This window comes from Rhodnius prolixus, unplaced genomic scaffold (genome assembly GCF_049639745.1).
Source record: "Rhodnius prolixus isolate KJV_2025 unplaced genomic scaffold, Rpr scaffold_7, whole genome shotgun sequence".
NCBI lineage: Eukaryota > Metazoa > Arthropoda > Insecta > Hemiptera > Reduviidae > Rhodnius > Rhodnius prolixus.
In genome coordinates this window covers 35,825,750-35,848,116 of record NW_027411582.1, presented here as the reverse complement: position 1 = coordinate 35,848,116, position 22,367 = coordinate 35,825,750, and the positions used below count along the sequence as shown (strand labels likewise).

Below are 22,367 nucleotides of genomic sequence, written 5' to 3'. Positions count from 1 at the left end.
ATAACTTTTTCATATTTTCTCAATGGTGAAAATCAATTTTTTTAAAGAAAAACGTTGCAAGTCAAACTGTATATTTAGTATTCTCAGTTTTAAGAGGTTCAATTGAAGAAGAACAATTCACCAGTATCCGTTTAACTACTGAAGACGAGTATACTCGTGGTCCAGGGACTTTCCTGGGGGCCTCTGGGCTTGTACGAACGCGCTGACTTAGTTCCAGCGTCGTTTGGAAGCCAAATGTTCTGCCACTCTCAGTGGAATTCCAGAATGATACGGTTTTAAAAGACCAAATAGGAATCCCCAAAATATATTCCTACTTAGGTGAGAAATATCTAAAAATGTTTGCTGTACAAATTTTTGTGTTATTTTTTGGAGTCTTCCTTGTGTGAGCAACTATTTCCGGCCATGAAATTAAACAAAACAGCCTACAGATCACAAGATTGACTGGATAAACATCTTTCTACCTTAATCAAGATTGTCTGTACTCAGTCACTGAATCCAGATATATTGGAAAACTAGGGAAAAATTTAGTAAATATGTTGTGGCCCCTTCGTGAATCTTGCCTGATGCACCACCAAGTGGCCCATGGAGTTTGACACCCCTGCTGTTTATTATAGGTCCTGCAGAGATAGTTGGAAGTGTGCAACTATTTGTGCTTAGCGAACCCACAGGCAAACTCAAGCTCACCTTACTCACACACCACACAATCAACACATTCACTTCTGTACACAACTGTATCCAATGAAGAATTCTAAAGGACATTTTTGGGAGCCACAATACGATCTCTTTCGTAGAAAGGAACTGGCGCTTCTACAGTCCATAAACTACGCGTACAAACTACTCTTACTTGCTCAACAATTCGGAATGCAAGAAGCAGATGTAGCTGTTCTTTGCAACCTGTATAGGCTTAGCGTACCCACAGGCAAACTCCAGCTCACCACCACACACACTTTTACGTCATTTCTTCTCGTTCAATTTCTCTTTTCTTTTTTCTTTTCCTTTTTTTGTAGCTAGTTTGAAATAAAGAGAAGTTTTGATAATAGCTCTAGACAAAGCTTCACGATCGATTCGGGATTTATAATTTAGATAATAAATGAAAGCGGTGGTAGTACACGAGAAAGCAAAGAAAAGAGAGAGAAGAAAGAGAGCCATTAAGAGAGAGAATTAGATAAATAAAGTCATAAATATAATGGATAATGATACATTATTATTTTATATACATGGTAGTGTGCGTGTGCTTGTGAGGCGCACTCCAGTGGACTGTTCAAAAAAACCTTGAGATCTCCTTCCTTAGGGACCTAATTATGTCCGGTTCCTGTTTTTTTTTAAAAATGCGCTAGTAGATTAGGAGGAAAGTTTGAGGAATGGACACAAATCCTGAGAGTAGAGGGAATTTTTAATTAGGGGGATTTAATTAAGGTAGGGATTTAGGGCTAGTGCCAGGAGGGGTAGGATTATTTAAGGGGAAAAGTGGGGAGGGGGGGAGTTTAGTCTATAGTACAACCTTTGTACGTGTAGAGCGCGCTGAGCGGCCACGGAGAAGTGCGCGTGCGCTAGTTAGGTTAGGGTCGATGCAGGTGGCCGTTGAGTGAGCCAAAGTTTGAAGTCAGCCACTATATTTCTCTTCTTTTATCTTCTTTCTTTCTCTCTACCTTCTTTGTGAACGGATAGTTCTTTCAAGGAATAGCCGCGAGAGGTCGCGCGCGGCAAGAAAATTACAGGGCACCTTGTACACTCTGTTCACATTACAACTTGCTCTTCTAATACTAATGCTGACAACTTTTTAGACTCGAACGTACGCACAAACTGTATTGAAAAGGCTTATTATATATATATATATATCCTCAATTGTTCCATTTTTCTCTACGTTTAACCACTTCAAATATAGTTCCATTATTATTTTTTTTTAATTTAATCTATTAAATTAGTTGAAATGAAAAAAAATAAGTAGGTACAACTACAACAGCCACCATATGAACATATATAGTGTCCGTATTTACACGAAACACTCCCAGACTTATATACTAGCCAATAAATAACCTAGCTAATAACACTGTGCGTGCCCGTTTAGTATACCTGAATGTGTCCATAATAAGACACATGGGAAGAAAGTGATATGTTAAAGAAGAGCTAAACTTTAGACCTAGGTACATATATGTACATTTATGTATAAATATGGGTATACACATTTGTGAAATGTGTATACAACATATATGTAAAGTTCTGATGTTATTTTTCATGTTTTTGTGTGTCTATATATATATATTTTACAATAAACCAGTTATTACCTTAACAGCTGGAGTTATCACGCTAAGTCGGTGGTCTTTATACATTTGAATAGGATGAAAAAAAAAATAATAATAAATGCCAATTTCAGTTATGATATGCATTTATAGTGCCAAGCTTTCGGCCTAGGGGACTAGGTCATCTTCAGGGCTAATTGTGATAATGTCACAATAACATCATTAAAGGTTCATGAGCAGAACAAGACAGAAAACACACAACCCTTTAATGCTGTAAAATATTACATTGACAGAATTAGCCCTGAAGATGACCTAGTCCCCCTATGCTGAAAGCTTGGCACAATAAATGAATATCGTGACTGAAATGGGCATTTATTTTTTTTCATCCCATTGAAACAACGAATCAGTCACCCAAAATTAATGGAACAGTTCAAAAATGGCAGACAGATTACAGTAATGGTAATAAAGGGAGATTCTATAAAACTATAGCAGATCAGTTACCTAGACAAGCATGGTTTAGCATGGAACTGTCACTAATAAATGGGTTGTTACGACAATAAGCAGGCTGAGAGCGAACCACGCTCTGTGCGGATCGTATCTTCACAGGATCAACAAAAGGTCCTCTCTCCTCTTTGCGTAGATTGCAATGAGGAGGAGGATTTCAAACATATAATAATGGATATTTCCACGTTATGTGGTACAAAGGAAACGAATGTTTGACGACATATACAGATATTTAGATGCACCATTTCGCTACGAAGATATAATATTCTCCACCAACATCTATGTGCTTAAATCTGTAGCAGAGTTAGCAATGAAATATGAATGTATTTAAAAGTTATAGCCGATTAGAATGAATGGAAGAAAATGATTAGAGAAGGATTACGGTGATTTTAATTCAGGTTAAGCTATAAGGATGGCAGGAACATAGGAGTGCTGATCCATCCATTAGTTGTAAGTTTGTAGGTAAATAGCAGTATATAGTAGAATGATGAATGTGTGAAGCGAATGTATTTGTAGGTAAGAACGGAGAGTGAGTGATATTCTAGTGATAAGCACCTAGACGATGCTGGCTGTATGGCGGAAGTCAATGCCAAAAAAAAAGGAAAAACAAAAAACAGTTCATAAAATTTGGTTTAAATAAAAATATAGAAGTGAAATGTTGGTTTCGAGTTCTCAATTTTTAGGTACAAAACTGAGTTTCTCTTGGATGTGCCTGCTTTGTAGAAGATCCGTTTACGCCAGAATATTTTGGTCATCGACGACAGCCAACTTTTGTATCCTTAACCTCCCCACATTCAAATTGAAAGAAAATCTAGGATTACCCACAAGAAACTGCCTGTTTTACCATTTATTTTTTCGTCCAGATATTCTTAAGAAGTAAGTTAGTAAACCGACCAATATACAATGTGGAGTAATTTTTTTTTTTTTTTTTTTTTTTTTTAAATGTTTAAGGCGCGTCAACATCTAAGGTTGTTGGCACCCGGAGTTTTTTTTCAGTGCACAGCCGGCCTCCGGACAGTGTTCTCTCGTTACAGACAACACTGCCCATTAACCGGACAGTGAGCTGTAAGAAGCTCCTAGGAAGAGAAAAATCTAAGGGTCAGCAGCTGGATTTGAAAACCCGGGACCTCCGCGTGGGAATCCAGTACGCTAACTCCATAGCTAATCCCTTCCCTAATGAGGAGTAATCTCGGAGAACAAATATTAAATGAAATGTGTCCACTGTGGACTTGAGGTAGCATCTAAAGATGTTGGCATCAAAGAAGAGAGATGAAAGGTCAGAATGAATAATCACCTAATTGTCATTTACTTCAAGGCAACAACTCTTAATCTTCATCAGCATCTCCTATTTCTAAATCTTGTCAAATGTACTATAATTTAACAAATTATTTTCAAATATATTAAATCGAGTTTTCTGAAATGTACAATATTCCTTATTTGTCATCTAATTTCTTCTCTCATCATACCAACAAAGGTTCGAAACTAGTTATGATTCAACAAGTGGCGTTAGACTCGAGCTAAACCAGAAATTATGTATTAATCAGCTGATCATATTGAACACAAATCGATTTAATAATTGTCTGAATCGAATGATTTTTTTTTGTATGTAAAACCAAAAAATTTAAAAACAAAAACGTAATTTAATAAAGATTTATTAAATGATGATCACATGTGTATATATATATATATTTCTTGAGTTATTAATAGACGGAGCAGATTGTTTAGGAGGATACTAAAGGAAACCGGTCTACAAAATGTGTACGTGTGCTTTTAAAGTGTTGTATTTCTGTATGTTTGTCTGTCGGTGTACAGAATCGTTGGAAATCGCCTAAGAATTTTATATAATCATTTCTTTTTTTTTTTTAATTCATTTTTATTCCATAATTTCAAAATTTTAAACTCAAGTTGATAATCAGCAAGGTCTTCCCATTAATCTAGCCTCCTTTCCGCACTCCTGGAATATGCATGAAGCTATAAAAAAAAAGAGGGAAGAAATTAAGGAAGATTTGTAATAAAGTAATTGATTTAAGCTTTAGAATTTGCTAATAAATATCCATATCTTTATCCGCATTCCAAAAGTATTGCTAATGTGTTGTTCTTAATTATTATTAAATATAAACATGTACAAGGAATCTTACGGTGAGGAGGTCCTTCGTATCAGATTTAATTATATTCCCGAAACGTCGAACTCTGGAACGCTGCTGGCCAGGCTCTTCGGCGAGCAGCTGATGATGGGTTTTGGGTCTTCTCTCTGGCAGGACAACTTCTAATACATCAAAGATGCATTCTTGCAGATTTGGATATTCAGTTTTTCATCGGAAACAATCAAGAAGTCCCTGCTTTACTGGTTAGATTTTCCTACTTTCTTTTTTTTTGTTTTTGGCAATTTTCACGAAAATCCATCAAGTATTGTTTTTTCTTTTTTTTTTTTTTGAACTTAGCAAAATGGTTGCTTTCCTACGAATCTGAAAGTTTAAAAGTTTTCCTAGCGATTTCATTAATAACATACTGTTTCCCTTTTAAGGTACCATTTCATGATAATAGAGGCCATCAAGCATTGTCTGAAGACCCACCACCCTTGGACCAAGATCTTAGTCCGTTTTCTGTACAGTTTAAGAGATCGCTGTTCATGTTTCTAGTCCATGAATAGTCGAACATTGGTAAGCTGGTGAATGAAATATGAGCGACAGATCTGCAGCTAAAGAATGAAAAGTGTAGTACGAGAAAGAACTGGGAAACTTTTGGGATAAAAGAAAAAGAAAAACCTGAAATTCTGGAGAGAATTCCATAAACTGTTCAGCTGAGAAGAAGAAACTTGTAATTTCAAAATGATAAGGGACGCCGCCAATGGCAATTAAACAATTACAACAAAACTCCTGCGGCCTCACCAAAAGCGTCTCTATCCTGTTTTACCTCTGAACAAAAGGTAAAATATCATTGAGATAATATCCATAAAAAATAACAGACCGCTAAAGTGTTATCGCTTTTAAAAAAACTAGCAATTTACAAACTATAAATTAGATGTATTTTAATTTAAAATAAAATAGTTTTATTAGGTAATTACCTGAGAATAAGTGATGGGAGTAATCTTAGAATTAGGGATAGAGAGAGATGACAACGCGGTGACAGTTGGTGCCCAGTACCAAGCAACCAGCAACATCAGGTTATTTAATGACCCTGGATTCGCCCTAACCATCCTTATTATTTTTTTATTTTATTTTGCTTACACAAAGTAGATTGAACTTGTCGACGTAGAAGTTTAGTCCAGGAGTACAAGAGTTAAGGAAGAGAAGGACCGGGACTCTACAATATCATTGGCTGGATAGTGTAGCACTCATTAATTGGTGAGTGGCGAGCAGGTTGTCATCTCTGCCATACCGAGACTGTCATGACACGGGGAGTTGTCAGCCCTAGCACAAAACGATTTATCATCTAGCAGGCACAGGGGGGGGGGACCCCAATCTTTCGTCAGAGAAGATTATAGTAGTGAATATCGACCAGAATATCGATCAAAGATACTCTAAACATGAACGCACACCATATCAGGGCAGCCCCTTAAATCCGAGGATAAGAGTTAGGCACGCTATACTACGATAGAGCACCCCCTCACTAGCTTGGCTTGTATATTTTATCGAGCGATTACATTCAACTATGAACTATTTATTCATAGTTTTAACACGTAAAAACTCCTCCCACGCAATTCTGCAGGAAATAAAAAAGAGTGAAAGCGAATGATTGTGGCTGTCTCTAACGTATTTTTCTAGTCTAAATGAGGATGCAGTGATTGCTGGTGTAACTATCAGAGAATCACCACTGCTCAATGCTGAGATTTACCCTTCCTAGAAATTATGATGAATTATTGTTGTTCATTCTTTATGGTGACTGATTCAAAGTTTCAATAGGATGAAAAAATAATTGCCATTTCTGTCGTGATACATTTATTCTGCCGAGCTTTCGACCTAGGGACTAGGACATCTTAAACTAGTAAACTAGCCCTGAAGATGACCTAGTCACCCTAGGTCGAAAGCTCGGCAGAATAAATGTATCACGACTGAAATGGCAATTATTTTTTCATCCATGATAAATTATGTTAACATAAGTAGATAATTTAAACTATCGCTTCTTTGACGTTCGTAATTTCGTCTGACTGAATGTCGTATTCTAGTCAAAATAAAATTTGCTTAGTATTGATCATGTTAAACTCTTGAATAAGCTTCAAACAGTGGCAATCCGTTTGTTCACAATCCTAGTTGTTATTAAGTTTGAGGTGAGTTTGATGTGAGATGGGTAAAAAGGTTTAAATATCCACTAGGATTTAGGGAGCAAACATCATAGTGCGGGACCCAGAGATTGAAAAAATCTGATGGCTATCCTTGCTCTGATCCTTTTTCATCTATTGAGGGAAAGTGGACTAGACTAGGATCTTGGCGTCTCTCGCGGGGATATTTCAGACTATCAACACGAACAAAACTTACACCTATTACTCAACAATGTAGGCGCTATAGAGGTACCTGCAGAGGTTGTTGATGTGTGCAACTATTTGGGTTTAGCGTACACACAGGCAGGACTCGAGCTCATCACCACACACACACACACACACACACAGACACACCCATCCACTAGGATTTAGGGAGGAAACACCATAGCCTTGCTGATCCTTTTTCATCTATTAAGGGAAAGTGGACTAGCTATTTCTTCTAAGATCTTGGCCTCTCTCCCGGGGTATTCCAGCCTATCAAACGAACAAAATTTGCACCTATTACTCATACAATATAGCGTACCTGCAGAGATAGTTGGAAGTGTACAACTATTTGGGCTTAGCGTACCCACAGGCAGGACTCGAGCTCAACACCACACACACACACAGGCCTACACTTATACACTTAACGCATTACAGTTGACCACATTCTATAAAGTGAAGTAAAGTAATCGCCTATTTTTTCAGGCGGGGCTTAACGTCCAACTACCAATTAGGTGTCGAGGACGGAGGCGACTAGCAAAACATACTTTACTGTAAATTTCTTTTATTAACCATTAAATAAAATCCAAGGCCTAAAGACCGGGAATCGAACCCAGTACCACAATACATATTAGCTTCGCAGGTCTCTGACCACATTCTATATACACCAACTTAACCCTTAAAGGGGGCCACATAGATCTTTCTAATTGCAAGGGAGGGTTTAGGTTTATAGACACACCCTTTCACGATCTACAAAGGCCTACTTTTTGGTAAATTTGTCCCAAAAAAATCTAGTTAAGCCCTAATCGCTTTCTTAAGCGACGAAATCGTCCTTCATTGTATAATACATTGCTAATCAGTTAACCTTTCGTTTTATTTTTTTTTTATTTTTTTTTTTTTTAACAACATAATTAGGTATTGCAACAGGTTGTGAGTGTCATTCATTAAATTAGCAGCCTAGATAAGTCAGTCGGCAGCCAGTCTATCAATCAGTCTATATTTGCATCTTTCTTTTTGAACAGCTGGGTGCCTCAAGGCGAATATATTTTCACAATTTTTACAATCCTCTCCTTCTGTCTCGCTTGTTTTTAACGTACCGCTGTCATTTTAATAATCGACAGATCTCCTTTATAGTTTAATTTTTATATTAAGGATATACAAAGTTAATTACAACGTTTATTGTATGATGGTGTGAATGCAAAAAAAACAAAGACATGATAATGACTGGCTGGCACTTATTCACACTCTTCTCAGCTGTAACCTTAAGAAATAACAAGACAGGTTTCATTCACTGTTACTTTTATATGTACATATATTTATCCATAATTGTACAAGAAATATTAGGTACTATCTTTTTTTTTTGTTTTTACATTTTGGAAATATGTCCAAAAACCAGTAATTTTTCTATCTACCAGAATTTTGTTATTTTTAATCATTATTATTAAAATATTAAACACGTATTAAATAATTATTTCTTTTTAATATCGTGTTCGTTTTTATGTGTACTCATTAATAGAGTTTAGGTAACTCTATAACTACTTGTGAAACTAAGTACTAAGTAACTAAAATGCGATCTCTTTTTTTTTGGTAAAAAGTAAGCGATACTTTTACAAAAAGAAATCAGCTACATTTCCGGTCATGAGTTTTTTCATCAGATTTAACTCTTACTAATACTAAGTAGGGAGGAATTCCTGTACCATTCTTGGGCTAAAGACTGAAAGTGAAGCTTGCCCTAAACACACCTTTAAGGTGGCCCTAAATTAAGTATTACCTTTAGTAAAGTAAAGTAATTGCCTATTTTTTTTCAGGCGGGGCTTTACGTCCAACTACCAATTAGGTGTCGTGGACGGAGGCGACTAGCAAACATATTTTACTGTAAATTTCTCATATTAACTATTAAATAAAATCCAAGGTCTAGACCGGGGGAATCGAACCCACTAAACCAACAATACATCTTAGCTATGCGGGTCTAGCCTATAACCGACTAACATTCTTTACTATAAAGTTCTCATATTAACCATTAAATAAAATCTAAAGCCTAGACCTGGGGAACCGAACCTACTAAACCAACAATACATCTTAGCTTTGCGGGTCTAGCCTATAACAGCCTAACATACTTTACTATAAATTTCTCATATTAACCATTAAATAAAATCTAAGGCCTAGAACAGGAGAATCGAACCCACTAACCAACAATACATCTTAGCTTTGCGGGTCTAGCCTATAACCGCCTAACAGACTTTACTATAAATTATTCATATTAACCATTAAATAAAATCTAAAGCCTAGACCTGGGGAACCGAACCTACTAAACCAACAATACATCTTAGCTTTGAGGGTCTAGCCTATAACCGCCTAACAGACTTTACTATATATTATTCACATTAACCATTAAATAAAATCTAAGGCCTAGAACAGGGGAATCGAACCCACTAACCAACAATACATCTTAGCTTTGCGGGTCTAGCCTATAACCGACTAACATTCTTTACTATAAATTTCTCATATTAACCATTAAATAAAATACAAGGCCTAGACCGGGGGAATCGAACCCACTAAACCAACAATACATCTTAGCTTTGAGGGTCTAGCCTAAAACCGCCTAACGTACTTTACTACAAATTTCTCATATTAAACATTAAATAAAATCCAAGGCTTAGAACAGGGGAATCGAACCCACTAAACCAACAATACATCTTAGCTTTGCGGGTCTAGCCTATAACCGCTCGGCTACCGTGGTGCCTAGTATTACCTTTAAGTATTGCCTTTTTTAACTGGAAATTTGTGTAATAAAATGTTTAACTTAAGACTTTTAAATCAATGCAGATATTTTCCGAGTAAATTGTGAAAAACAAAAGACTGAAAAAATTGTTTTGTCTTTTAAAACGGTTCTCTTCCGTTTTGTCGATTTACAATTTATAGGAGCAACTAATCGAAATGTAAATTTTGTACGAAAATAATTTTTACTGATCGTAATTCATAGAAACCATTTTCGAATACTTGGTACAATACTGCTCCTTTTTGCGATAGGCAGGAAAAGATTGAGGAAGTATTTACTACTAAATAATTATTTATAATCATAGCAGATGAATGAGCGGCTATTTTTACTTTGATCTAAATTGATCTAAACAATGAAGTATTGAAAAATTTCATTGAAAAAGCAGATCATGTTTGATAGAATCATCTCCTTGAATATCATAAATATTGATGATTTTCCTCTCTCTCTCTCATTTCTTTGATTATCTCCTCCTCATGCATCATCCAGATTCATTCATCTCCCTAATCGCACTATTTAGACACAAAAATTATAGTCGCACCCATTCTCAAAATTAGGTGAAATATTCGTTTAAAAAAAAGAAAAGAAAAAAAAGAGCTCTAAGAATTCATTGATTCATTCCCACTAGATGATGTAAATCTAATTTGATTGAAACCTTGGGAAATTTTTTTTACTTTTCTTTGTACTACTTTTAGGTGGGGGGTTATTAATATGATCTTGAGGTCAGAATGAAATGTTGGTTAACAGCTCTTGTCGTTGAATCAAGAAATTGTGATGGATCGATCACACTAGATCGATTTTCTTTGAACATTTTTAGACCGCCCCCCCTAAATTAGATAAATATATCGCTCAAATTATTAACCTTCCCCCCTCCTAAGAAAACTAAATTAAAATTGGGACTTTCTTCCCCTATTTATGTTCTTTTTAGTAGTTTAAAGAGAACTTAAAGGGAATTTTCGAAAATTTTGATTAGGTAGGCAGTGATGAGAAAGTTAGTTAATATGGTTAGTCAATTTTTATCGATCTGGTATCACTGTTTTAGAATCATAATTTCTAAAAATAAATTAATTCCAAGAAAGTTACTAAGTGACCACAAAGTTTCACCGGCATTGAGTAACAACAACAACAGCTACAACAAAATAAAAATATACATACATATATATGAACAGAATTGGTTTGCCTAAGTAATAAATCGTGCTACTATTCAACTGGAACAATATTCTACACCCATTGTAGTACATAAAGTATATAACCTGATCTAAATAAGGTGTTGAAGGTTTGGCCTGGAGAGATGGCCTGGAATTGTAGGTTTGGAAATTGGAATTTTCATTTAAGTGGTTTAAAAGGTGCGATAAGTGGTAATATCAGGTTGTGGCTAAATCATCGTGTGGTTTATATCGGCCCCTCGAGACTTTGGTGATAACGGGGAGAGCTAAGTCGTCTGTGGTTTTTATTGGGAAGAAGATAGATGCTCAGGGGGATGAAGGCTCCCACACCGTGGGAATACTACGAGTCTATCTGTCTCTCTCTCTCTCTCTCTTCTTTAAAACTATGCCACCAGTTTTCAATATTATTACTATCATTTCCGGAGGATACGTGCTCGTTGGTGACTGGAAGTGACGTCAGCTAAGCGCTACTTCAGCTCGTGTCATCTCGCGCCAATCTGTGATAATGACAATAATAATAAAAACCAAAATCGCTACTTGTAAGATAATGTTGATGGAGGATGGACCATGTAAGAATGCTGCCTTGGACCACTAGGGTAATAACTTCACACCTTTTGTTATCTCGCAGGAGTTACCCATTGCCTTGCTATTTACCATTGTAAAAATGCTTGCCTCCTTCCAAATCTTGGTACCTATTGGCCGTCAGTCTCGTGTTTCTCACGCTGTATGATGGCACGTACAAATCCCAGCCAGGATCTTGTTAAACTCCTCTCTTTCTTCCTCATAAACGTTCTCTCTCTCTCTCTCACTCTCTCTCTCTCTCTCTCTCTTTCTCCTCTTGAATCAATCTCATCAATTGACACGGATAGGAATATCTAATTTTGTTTAGTTCCCCTTTTGACCTTAGATGGTCAATAGAATTAGATTCTTGTTATTCGGCTACTTTTTTTTCTCCTCCATAATTTTTGTATATTGAACAAAATGGTTGGATCTGCAATGCAATAGAACACTCCGTGGGTCTTCAGTTGGAAAAGAAAATCAGCCTCTGTTTCTCCGTCTTGATCTTTTACCACCAGGAATACCTTCCATATGCTGCTTTAGAAGCTGTATCTTCAACTAAAGAAGGAGTCCCGCATTGTGTGTAGCTCCTCAGCTCCCTTGGCTTCTTCTTCCCGTCTGGTAGAAACCATCCATCTAACAGGATGAAAAAATAATTGCCATTTCAGTCGTGATACATTTATTCTGCCGGAGCTTTCGACCTAGGGACTAGGTCATCTTCAGGGCTAGTTTACAAAGTAATATTTTTACATTACAGGGTTGGTGTGTCTTCTATCTTGTCTGTCCATGGACACCAGTCAAAATAATGTAAAAATATTATTTTGTAAACTAGCCCTGAAGATGAAAATGTATCACGACTGAAATGGCAATTATTTTTTCATCCTATTGAAACTATGAATCAGTCACCAAAAAGAATGAACAACATCAATCTAATGTTTACTCTTCTACTTTACTTAACTTCCAAACATCCTAACAAGATCTCGACAATGTAAGAGTGTACTTATAAACGGTGAGTTTTAGCCCCTGTCTGGCTTAAATCACTCCTGCAAAATTAGAATTTCTGCTGAATATTTCTTAAAGCTTCTCGATAAGTACTTTCGGTCTCAAAGGTGCGTTCTATCTCTTGACTGACCTCAATCTGAGGGTGCCTTTTCTGGACATTGTAGTTAACCAAAGATGCTTGCTCAATTGACCACGTGGTTTGGTTTCCCAGCTCTAGAGACATGACTGCTTCATAACTAAGATTGAGAAAGCGAGACCTCCAATTTCAAAGCTTCTACTACCCTATTCCGATAACTGATTTTGTTTGATAATCTTCTTTGACCTTAATATGATTCCTCTTAGAAACCTGATCATAATTGTTATCTAAGAAAAAAGGCGTAAAATGGCAGAACTCCGTATTGGGAAGTGGAATGGTCTCTGCTTCAGACATCGGTTTCCTGTATCCCAGCTTAACAACAAAAACTAAGTTGCCTAAACAAAGAAAAAAAAGTCTACCCAGTAGTTGCGAGCAAATATTTGGGTATAGCGTTCTCGCAGGTAAATTCTAGGTTATCACTACTGCTTACACACTCACACAAATATGTAAGAACACATTCTTCACAATAACACTCAATCTCTGAGATGATGGATTGTGTACGTTGAATAATATTAGCTTTATAGCCATCTCGCCTAACAGCTGGGACAGATGAATACAAATTAAACTATCCAGTGCTGTAAATCTAATCAAGTTTACCATTATTTTTGTTAGTTTTCTAGTCTCCAGTTTATTTTAGAAATTACAGATTATTATTCCGGGTGCTTGGGCCTCAAGCTACCGGACGGGTCGCAGTTGGCGGATAGCGAACGGCCTGCAAGATATGCAGGTTAGCCGTGAATAAGGAGATTGTTTTACTCTAAATAAACGGCCCCGGACCATGAGGCAACAGTGGGGGGAAAGGGTGTGGTCCTGGTTTTCCTGCTGTTAGGGAAATCTTCCAGTAAACACCACAGATCCCCCGGGAACCCCACTGTGATATCGGCGAGTAAGTGCCGTCCATTCAATAAGCACTTGCCCAAAACCCCAGATGAGACTAGGTTTCTCTGAGATTACCTTCCTTGGGGTGTCTTCGCCGAGGAAAATAAAAGGATCTCGAGCAGATGATGAGAAAATTAAAAGAAATCCAAAGAAGTCTGAGAAAGGAAAATTAACTTACAATGCAAGATGATTTGAAGAACATGGAAAGCCTAGGAAACGATGACGGAACAATTCTTGAAGAGAATGAAAGGAAGTAAAGAAGTAAAAACCCTTCGAGGAGCGGAGGAAGAGGAAGACCAGCGAAGAGATGGGAAGAGGAAATAGATCAGCAGATGGCAGGACGAGCTTTGAGGGTAAAGAGAATTTTGGAGACAAGAAGTGGATCTGATGAAAATCCGGATTAAGTAAGTAAAGAATTTTCTTCAAAAATTAATTTACTTCTAACAGCTTCCTTCATCTGCATCCTTACTTTCTTTTAAAAAACCAAAAAACACATGTTTTTTTTACAGCAGCGACCAGCTGATTATCATTTTAAATTATACCTAATTTGGGTAAACTTCGGAAATTCGTCATTAAGAAGCTTTTTCTCGTTTCCACGGATCTCGTTAATTAATCTCAATAATTAGGCCAATTAATTTTTTAAAATTTGGTTAAGTGATGAATAATATCACAGATTGTGTCCGTCAGCAAGTGTAGCGGTAGTCGGAAACAGTTGAAGTGAAAATTCTCTACAGGAAACTGATTGATGAAAGAGTCCAAAAACTGGACACGGATACGGAAATACATGCGTGCTTACCACACTTCCAATAGTTCCCCCCCCTCCCACAGATTAAATTTAAATGTTTATCAAAAGTATAATTCCTAAATAACAGCTGGTTACAATTTTTTAAAAATCAGCTGTCTGAGAACAGCTGACGCGCTTCAATAAAAAAAAAAATGCAAACCTTGTTGTCCAGTATGTTGAAGAAGCGCAAGCTACTGTTAGAAGCCGTTTGATGTATCCGTGGGGCAGTCGTACAGGTCAGCCCCCCCTCCCGCCATTCTTGCACATCTTATTAACTTTAAGCAGTTTCTTTCAGCCAGCTATTTAATCGCAACTTTGAATATAATTAAACATTAATCGATCGATTATCCAAAAAATTGGAATTCATTAAAAAAAGAAAAAAAGAACTAGCAGGTATATATCGATTAAATCTATCCTTAATAATTATTTTTGCCTATATGAATCTATTTGCCTAATCGAACTAAAAAAAATTATTGAATAAATCATATATATTAATAAATTCAATATAATATAAAAGAGGAAACTGTACTTTTAAGAATTTAATTAAACAAACAGGAAATTAATTTCTGATTGTTAAACATCGTAAATATTTAACATGTAAGTTATACGTATTCTGTAATTAAAAAACATTAAAATTTTTTTTGTTAACTGTTATTTAATTTAGGAACTAATAGGTAATTAATTACTGTTGCATATGAAAAGAATTTTTCCCTCCCTGACTTCGTAATTCAAGAAATTTCAAAAGCACACATGGTCCTCGGAAGATGCTTATCTCCACTCCTAAAGAAGTTCTTTCGTACTTGAACAGTATTCAAATCAACTTTCTAGGTTCCGTACCAAGATTATCCAGAGCTTTTTTTGCCAGACTCCAAATTTTTCTGCAGCTTTTAGTGCACACATGTAGAACTAGAATTTTCATTTGATTCAAAGCATTTTTGAGAGTGAATAAATGAGTATGCTTTCCCCTTAAGTAATATTTCAGTAGAATTTTAGGTCCTCTCTCTATCACATAAATGGGGCTAACTCCTCTCCCATTCAATGTACAGCGTCGAGACCCCCCAAAAAGCACATCTACATAACATTCCGACTCGAATGACACCTCATTCATGAAAATCGGTTCACGCGTTTAGGCGCTACGCTGTTTTAAAAAAAAAAGGTAACAAGAACAAGACCAATTTTTGAAAAAGCCGTTTTTGCTCATTTTCGGCAACTTTTTTCTCGAAACCTATTAGATCTGGGTGGTTGCAAAAAATAATTACAGTTACAAAGGAGGATTTTCCCTATATTTTAAAGAAAATTTGGGAATTTTATCTTTTATAGAAAAAGAGAAAAAAAATTGTCAAAGTTGGGTGTTTTTCAACGTTACGCTTTTTCCTGCAGTTTTTGACGATCAACCCTTATACAACTGTCTCATCGGAAACAGTTTTAATTTGGGAGGATTAATGTAAATTCCAAAAAATCCCTCCCTTATTTATACTGGAGTGGATTTTTCCACTTTTTGGGCGATTTTTCTAGGAAATGCTTTCTACTAAATTCTTTAAACTTCAAAATTTTTTATTCCACGCATGAAGATCTAGGAACTTTTATTTGAGTACTCGTTTTTAGGGCAGTTAAAGCGAGGTTTCTGGGAGAATTTCCTTTAAATGAATATTTCACTAAAATGTACGGGGATTTTTTTCCCCCTCCAGAATAATGTGGGTTCAATGTATTATTCAATTCAAACTTTAGTTGTAAATTACTGTTCATTATTTTTGGTGACTGAATCATAGTTTCAATAGGATGAAAAATTAATGCCAGTTTCAGTCATTATAAACTTTACTATACCGAGCTTTCGATCTAGGGACTAGATCTCATCTTAGGACTGTAGAACATATTTACAGTGTGTTAACAATTATATTACCAATTAATTATATTACAATGAATATGTATAATGTAACGAAAATTTACAAAAATATTTATCTAATTTACAATATACTGTTTTACATCATTAGAGGGTTGGTGTGTCTTCTGTCTTGTCTGTTCATGGACTGAATGTGATCGGTCTGTGTGTGATTGTGTGTTTGGTTGTAAAGGAAGTCAGTGTTGCCAATTGTCAAGTATTTTGCTGTAAGTTGGCCGTATATGTTGTTTAAATTGTTGCTGTCAGTTTTTGAAATTTAGACTGCTTTCTGTCTTAGATATGTGTATATCATTTCTAGCACTTCCCTTTTTTTGTGTATTGGTTTCTGATTTTAAGTATCTTTGTGTGTTTTGGTGAAATCGAAAGTGTGATGATTTTCTGTGCTTTGTAATACTAAAATACTACATTATTACAATTAGCCCTGAAGATGACCCTAGTCCCTAGGTCGAAAGCTTGGCATAATAAAGTTTATCATGACTGAAACTGGCATTAATTTTTCATCCTATTTATTTGTATAGAGATACACTGTATCTGTTACTAAGGAGTTCAATTTTTCTCTTCAAAATTATTAATTTGTTTACAAAGTTCTTCTTTAGGATTGTTATATTTGTTTATACGGAGTGGGATTCCAAAACTTTTATAGAGTTTCATAGTTCATGTATTACGAAAAAAAGAGGGATTAGAACTTGAGGAGTTACAGGAACGAAAAAAAAAAAAACTTGGGCCCCTGAATGTGGGAAGACTGGGGGACCACAGAAGGGAAGGAAGTAAATCTCTGATGATGGTAAAATCTCATCACAGTTGGTAACAGTGTTTAAAGGATAAACTAGCAAAAAGGGGTGTGGCCAAACTGTCTTGTAATGTTATCCAAATATTTGTGCGGAGGAGATTACAGAGTAGAAAGAAGAGACATGTCGGTGAGTGTGCGTTGGCTGGTAAAAAGAAAAAAAGCTAGTAAGTTAGTAAAAATTTTAATGGTGGGGAGCCACATAGTTCTTTATTTTTTTCTTTTGTGTGTTTCCATGTTTTCCCCCAACGGGGTGGAGGGAGCGACAAAGAGAGAGAAAGGAATTATTGCGTAAAGTTTGTGTTAAGAAGAAAAAGGAAAAGAGATTGGGGAATTCGTTGAAGTATGTAACGTACGTACGTAGGAGAAGGATATAGCCTTTATAAGTTGTTGAAGAAAAGAAATAGTAAGGGGCCCAAACTAAAGTAGAATGGTTAATATGATTAGTATGATGGCGGCAAGATGAAAGAGAAGCGGCACTGTCTAATTGGTAGGCCGGCTCTATTGGAGGTGTGTGGCCGAAAAGGTACCGCTTCTAACACCACGCTTCTTAATAACTCTATCCCCCTGTGTGTACATACTAAACTGAAAACATTAGCTCTCCTCATCTATTACCAACAACAACAGCAACAGCATCAGCAACAGCAGCAGAGCGGCGGCCAAAAAGAGAAGAACTCTTTTCTCTTATGGCTCGCTCGCCCTCATAACTCCTTCAATATTTCTCTCTCTCACACTCCGAAGTCACTTCCTTCCTCTTTTAGACCATTCTACGAGGTGTGGCTATTAAATAACAATACTTATTGCTGCAAAACATTTTATTTTAAATTTAAACATATTTAGTTATTATCACCTTCAATATACACCACTCCCCTATCCCTACAACGCTCCATGCGAATTTACCATTGTTCGAAACAGTGCTGGAAGTCTTTTTCTGTTAGCTCCTGCATGGACGCGTGCCGCTTTTTCTTTCACAGACTGAAATCGTGTTCCTTTTAATGCTTAGAATGGCTTAGAAACTGGGGTGTTGTACTTTGGCTAGAAACGTTCTTGACAGACAATGCAGTGTGAGCCCGGCGCGTTGTCTTGCGTTGGAGAACCCCGTGACTTGTTCTTCCACAAATCGGGTCTTTTTTTTTCACGGAATTGAGCAAGCACCTCACCGGTAGTAATGTTGATTAATTCTGTGGCTTGGTGCAAGAAGTGCCAATGTCAAAAAAAGGATTACGAGTGTACATCCTCTTTGGTTTACCTGGAAGGGGGGGGATATTGATGCTAAATTTTGACATTGGCACTGGTAAGTTTTAGTAACTCAGTCAATACTTTGAAATTGACTTCGGCACTCCTTGCAAGAAAAATTTGGATAGTTAATATATATCAAAACAGATTTTTTACTCATTTTTACCAAAATCTGACATTGGCACTTCTTGCACCAAGCCACAGAATTATAATCGGATATTTTCATCCGTTTTGGACGTGTGGAAGGGCGACCCGGGTGGTCATCATCTCCGTCGTTTTCTCGGCCATCTTAGAAACGCTTGAACCACTCAAAAACTGGCGCACGTGATACAACATTCATCGCCATAAACTTCTTTTAATAAAAGATCAAATTTCAGTAGCGGTTTTACCCAAGTTTTGATGTGAAATTTCACGACAATTCGATGCTCTACTACATGTGTAGTATCATGTTTTCGGCAAAACGAAACTAACACCTCTTACACAAACGACGGTTCCGGTCAGACAGATTTCTCTACAAACACGTGGGGACGCTGCAATCGAAAGAGGAGGCTTTACGCTGCACAGCTGTTTAGTCGTTAGGATTTGGCGCATGCATAGTAATTCTGTAGCAGCATCAGTCTCGTTATTTGGTAGCCAATTAAAGCCGGGAAAGCTGGGAGGCCAATGCCTTATCGATCAGGACTGTAGGGAAAATTCCAATAAAAAGATTAAAAATAATTTAAATTTAAAAAACCCCAAAGGTATACAGGTTGTCCAATTAAAACTATAAATCAAGGTGGAAATCGATACACTATTTCGATATTTTGAATAGCAAAAAAAAAGAAGGTGTACTCCATACCTAGTATTAACTTTAAGACCACCTTCATGAAAATTAGACAAAGAGAGCGCGAGAAAGAAAAATGAGACCGATGGAAAATTTTCAGTCAATTCTTTCCAGTCACGTGAGGCACGTGCCAAGGATATTTATTAAACTGTCCTTGGATGGCCACAAGCTATTGGGGCGTACGCGAGGCCCTTATTAAAAAACATTTTTCTTTGCGTCATTATAACATAGCGAGGAAAATCTTTTGTGTTTGTTTTTCACACACCCCCCTTTGAAAGAAGAAAAAACTGAGGAGGAAAAAGCCGTATAAGGCCAAAAGTTTTGGGGAAAACAATGGAGGTAAACTAATTGATTGACTAATGTTACATTTTCCTTTTTTCTTTTTCTTTCTAGTCCGGGAAAGATTGATTTGTTTTTTAGTTTGGGGGGTCTAAAAAGTGATATTTGTGAGGAATGAAGTGGGAGTAAGTTGGGCTGTTTCCTTGGTCTTCCTCCAAATCCCCCGTCCTCTCCCAAGACGAGAGTGTTCTTGGGACTCCCACCGCTCGTCACGCTATTACAGACGGTCGGCAAGAACAAGAAAAAACAAAAAGCCGCATATACTCCTACCGGGTTAGATCTCATCATCAAATGCGCGCTCTCTCTCTCTTCTAATCTCTTGTCTTCTACATCCCACTCTCAGTAATCTTGTAGAGCGGTCTCGGGTGAAAAATCTTCACCCCTCCAGAAACTGCAATGGACCATCAAAATAAAAACTTGGCCTCCACCACTAATTCTGTTGATTTTGCTTTTCTTTCTTTTTTCTTCATACTCTGGTCCAGTCGGGTTTCCTCTCGAGACCACCCACAGCCTCTTAGTTAGTTCCCTTTTGTTGCACTTATTCGTTTCTTGTAAGATCTATTATGGAGATAATGATCTCGAGTTTTTCACAAACTAGGTGTTAAAAATTACCACTATATCGTTTATATTTGACCCCCCAGAAAAGGTATGGCATCAACCAATGATTTAGGGTTTCTGATTTTGCAGCTTTTATAAAAATAATGTTTTCTAAAAATGTTCCCAGTAATTTTGGGCACATTTGAGCACTTTTTCGTATAAGGGAACAACGAAATTTTGAGCTAGTCCTAAATAAAGCTTATTCATATATATGTATACCATATATAGTATGCATTAATCTTAGGGTTTCGACACTAAATGTACATTGATTTGGTTTTATAAAAAGTCTGAAAATATTTTCATATCGTAAATTATAATATTAAGGATTCAAATTAGCGAGGAAACATTGAAGGTTTTTTTTTTCCTCTCAGTTTTTTGTAACTCAAGCAACCCGCATAGCTACGCCCTGAAGAAGGCAATATATTTGTCCAGAAACGTTGGCAAAAAAGACGGAGTTGTTCGTTTTTTATTTGAACCGATTCCTCGCTAATTTGAATCCTTAATATAAATACATGAAAATCGGTTCACACGTTTAGGCGGCTACGTTGTTTACAAAAAAGGTAACGAAAATTAAGAAGAAGAATAAGAACATTTTCTGAAAATACCGTTTATGCTCATTTTCAGACACGTATTTCTCGAAATCTATTTAATCTATGCTGTTGCAAAAAAATTACCGTTATAAACGAGGATATGCTCTTAATTTTAAAGAAAATTTGGTAATTTTATCTTTTATAGAAAAAAAGAAAAAAATTGTCAAAGTTGGGTGTTTTTCAACGTTACGCTTTTTCGTGCAGTTTTTGACGATCAACCCTTATACAACTGTCCTACCGGACAGTTTTAATATTTTTACGTTCACTAAAAGCTAATATGAAAATTCATAAAAATTGTAATCTGTTTCTGTAAAATTTGTTCATATCCCTGAAGATGGAGCTATTCCCTAAGGGGGAGAGCTTGGCAGACTGAAAATTGGACTGAAATTGGCAATAATGGGTCTTCTGTTTGAAAAAGCGCTGTATAACTGTTATTTGATGGAAAAAAATGATTATATTGTATCAACAAATTGAGGATTCGCTCGATATCTGGCCTATTCTTAAATCCTAAAAAAAAACAGGAACTACTATTTCATCCCTGTATATATTTGTAACTTTTTGCATTTATGGATTCGTTGCAGTTAAGGGACAATCGTGTGAATATATCCCTGGAATTCCCATTAAACTAGAATTCTATTTTTAAATAATACCTAGCTAAAAGTGATTCTACAGCTATGACAAATCAGCCAGGTTTGGGTAATTGATGAAAAACTATTTTACCTGTTAAACTGACCATACCAGGAGGTCATAAACTTTGTTGAATAGAATAGTACAACACACATACAGGTTAAATCAGGACGAAAATTAGGATTTAAGGATATAAAAGTTTGTGTTTTTTTTTTTTAACTTGATAAAAATAGTTTTTCCCACAGCTAGTTTTCCTAACTTGGGGGGGGGGGGAAGGAGCATTCTTTCTCTTAGTTTATCTAGCTGAACAGGTTTTCCCGTTCCGTTCAGAGGGTTCATAGTCTTGCTCAAGACAGTGTATGTGTTAGTCTCCTCTGGGGGACTTCCAATAATCACCCATCTTATTTCTCGCCTTCTTGACCCACTAAATCGTTCTGTCCTCTCTTAACTATGTCTAGCCATGGAGGCTACCAATCAACTTCTCTCTAAGTTCGGCTTCACAGTCCTTTGAAAGTGTCCTCCTCGCTTTGACAATAAGTGTCTTAATGGTTCATTGTAAACGCCTTAAAATTACTATAGATTTCACAGTTAACCTCTGCTATTTCTCTTTTCTCTTTTTTCTTTTTCACTTGTAGCCTTCTTGTCAATGGAAGAAGCTCTTCCCGAGTCTTCGTAGGAAATAGTAAACTAGGAAACAATTCAGAATTTTCTGTGCTGCTGCATTTAAAGAATATTTTGCACGAATCAAAATTGTGGTGTTTATTGTTGACAATTCTGGAACTTAATTCTTCTATTTCTATTTTGCTATAAATTTCTATAGAAGAGTGCTTCACACGAGATTGTTTGTCTTTGAAAAGATTTCATTTGAATAGGATGAAAAAATAACTGCCAGTTTCAGTCATGATAAACTTCATTATGCCGAGCTTTCGACCTAGGGACTAGGTCATCTTCGGGGCTGTGGAAC

At 36.4% G+C, this 22,367-nt stretch overlaps 1 protein-coding gene and 1 long non-coding RNA gene across 2 annotated transcripts in view; one reads left to right on the top strand and one right to left on the bottom strand.

Moving 5' to 3' along the window:
* Window positions 1-22,367, bottom strand: part of LOC141447541 (uncharacterized) — a 130,310-nt gene that overhangs the window by 77,286 nt on the left and 30,657 nt on the right. The gene's annotated exons all lie outside the window — the stretch shown is intronic.
* LOC141447544 (uncharacterized) overlaps window positions 13,487-22,367 on the top strand; it is a 91,776-nt gene continuing 82,895 nt past the window's right edge. The window contains exon 1 of the long non-coding RNA XR_012454405.1: window positions 13,487-14,124. This is a non-coding gene — a long non-coding RNA (uncharacterized lncRNA). The remainder of the gene's footprint in view (window positions 14,125-22,367) is intronic.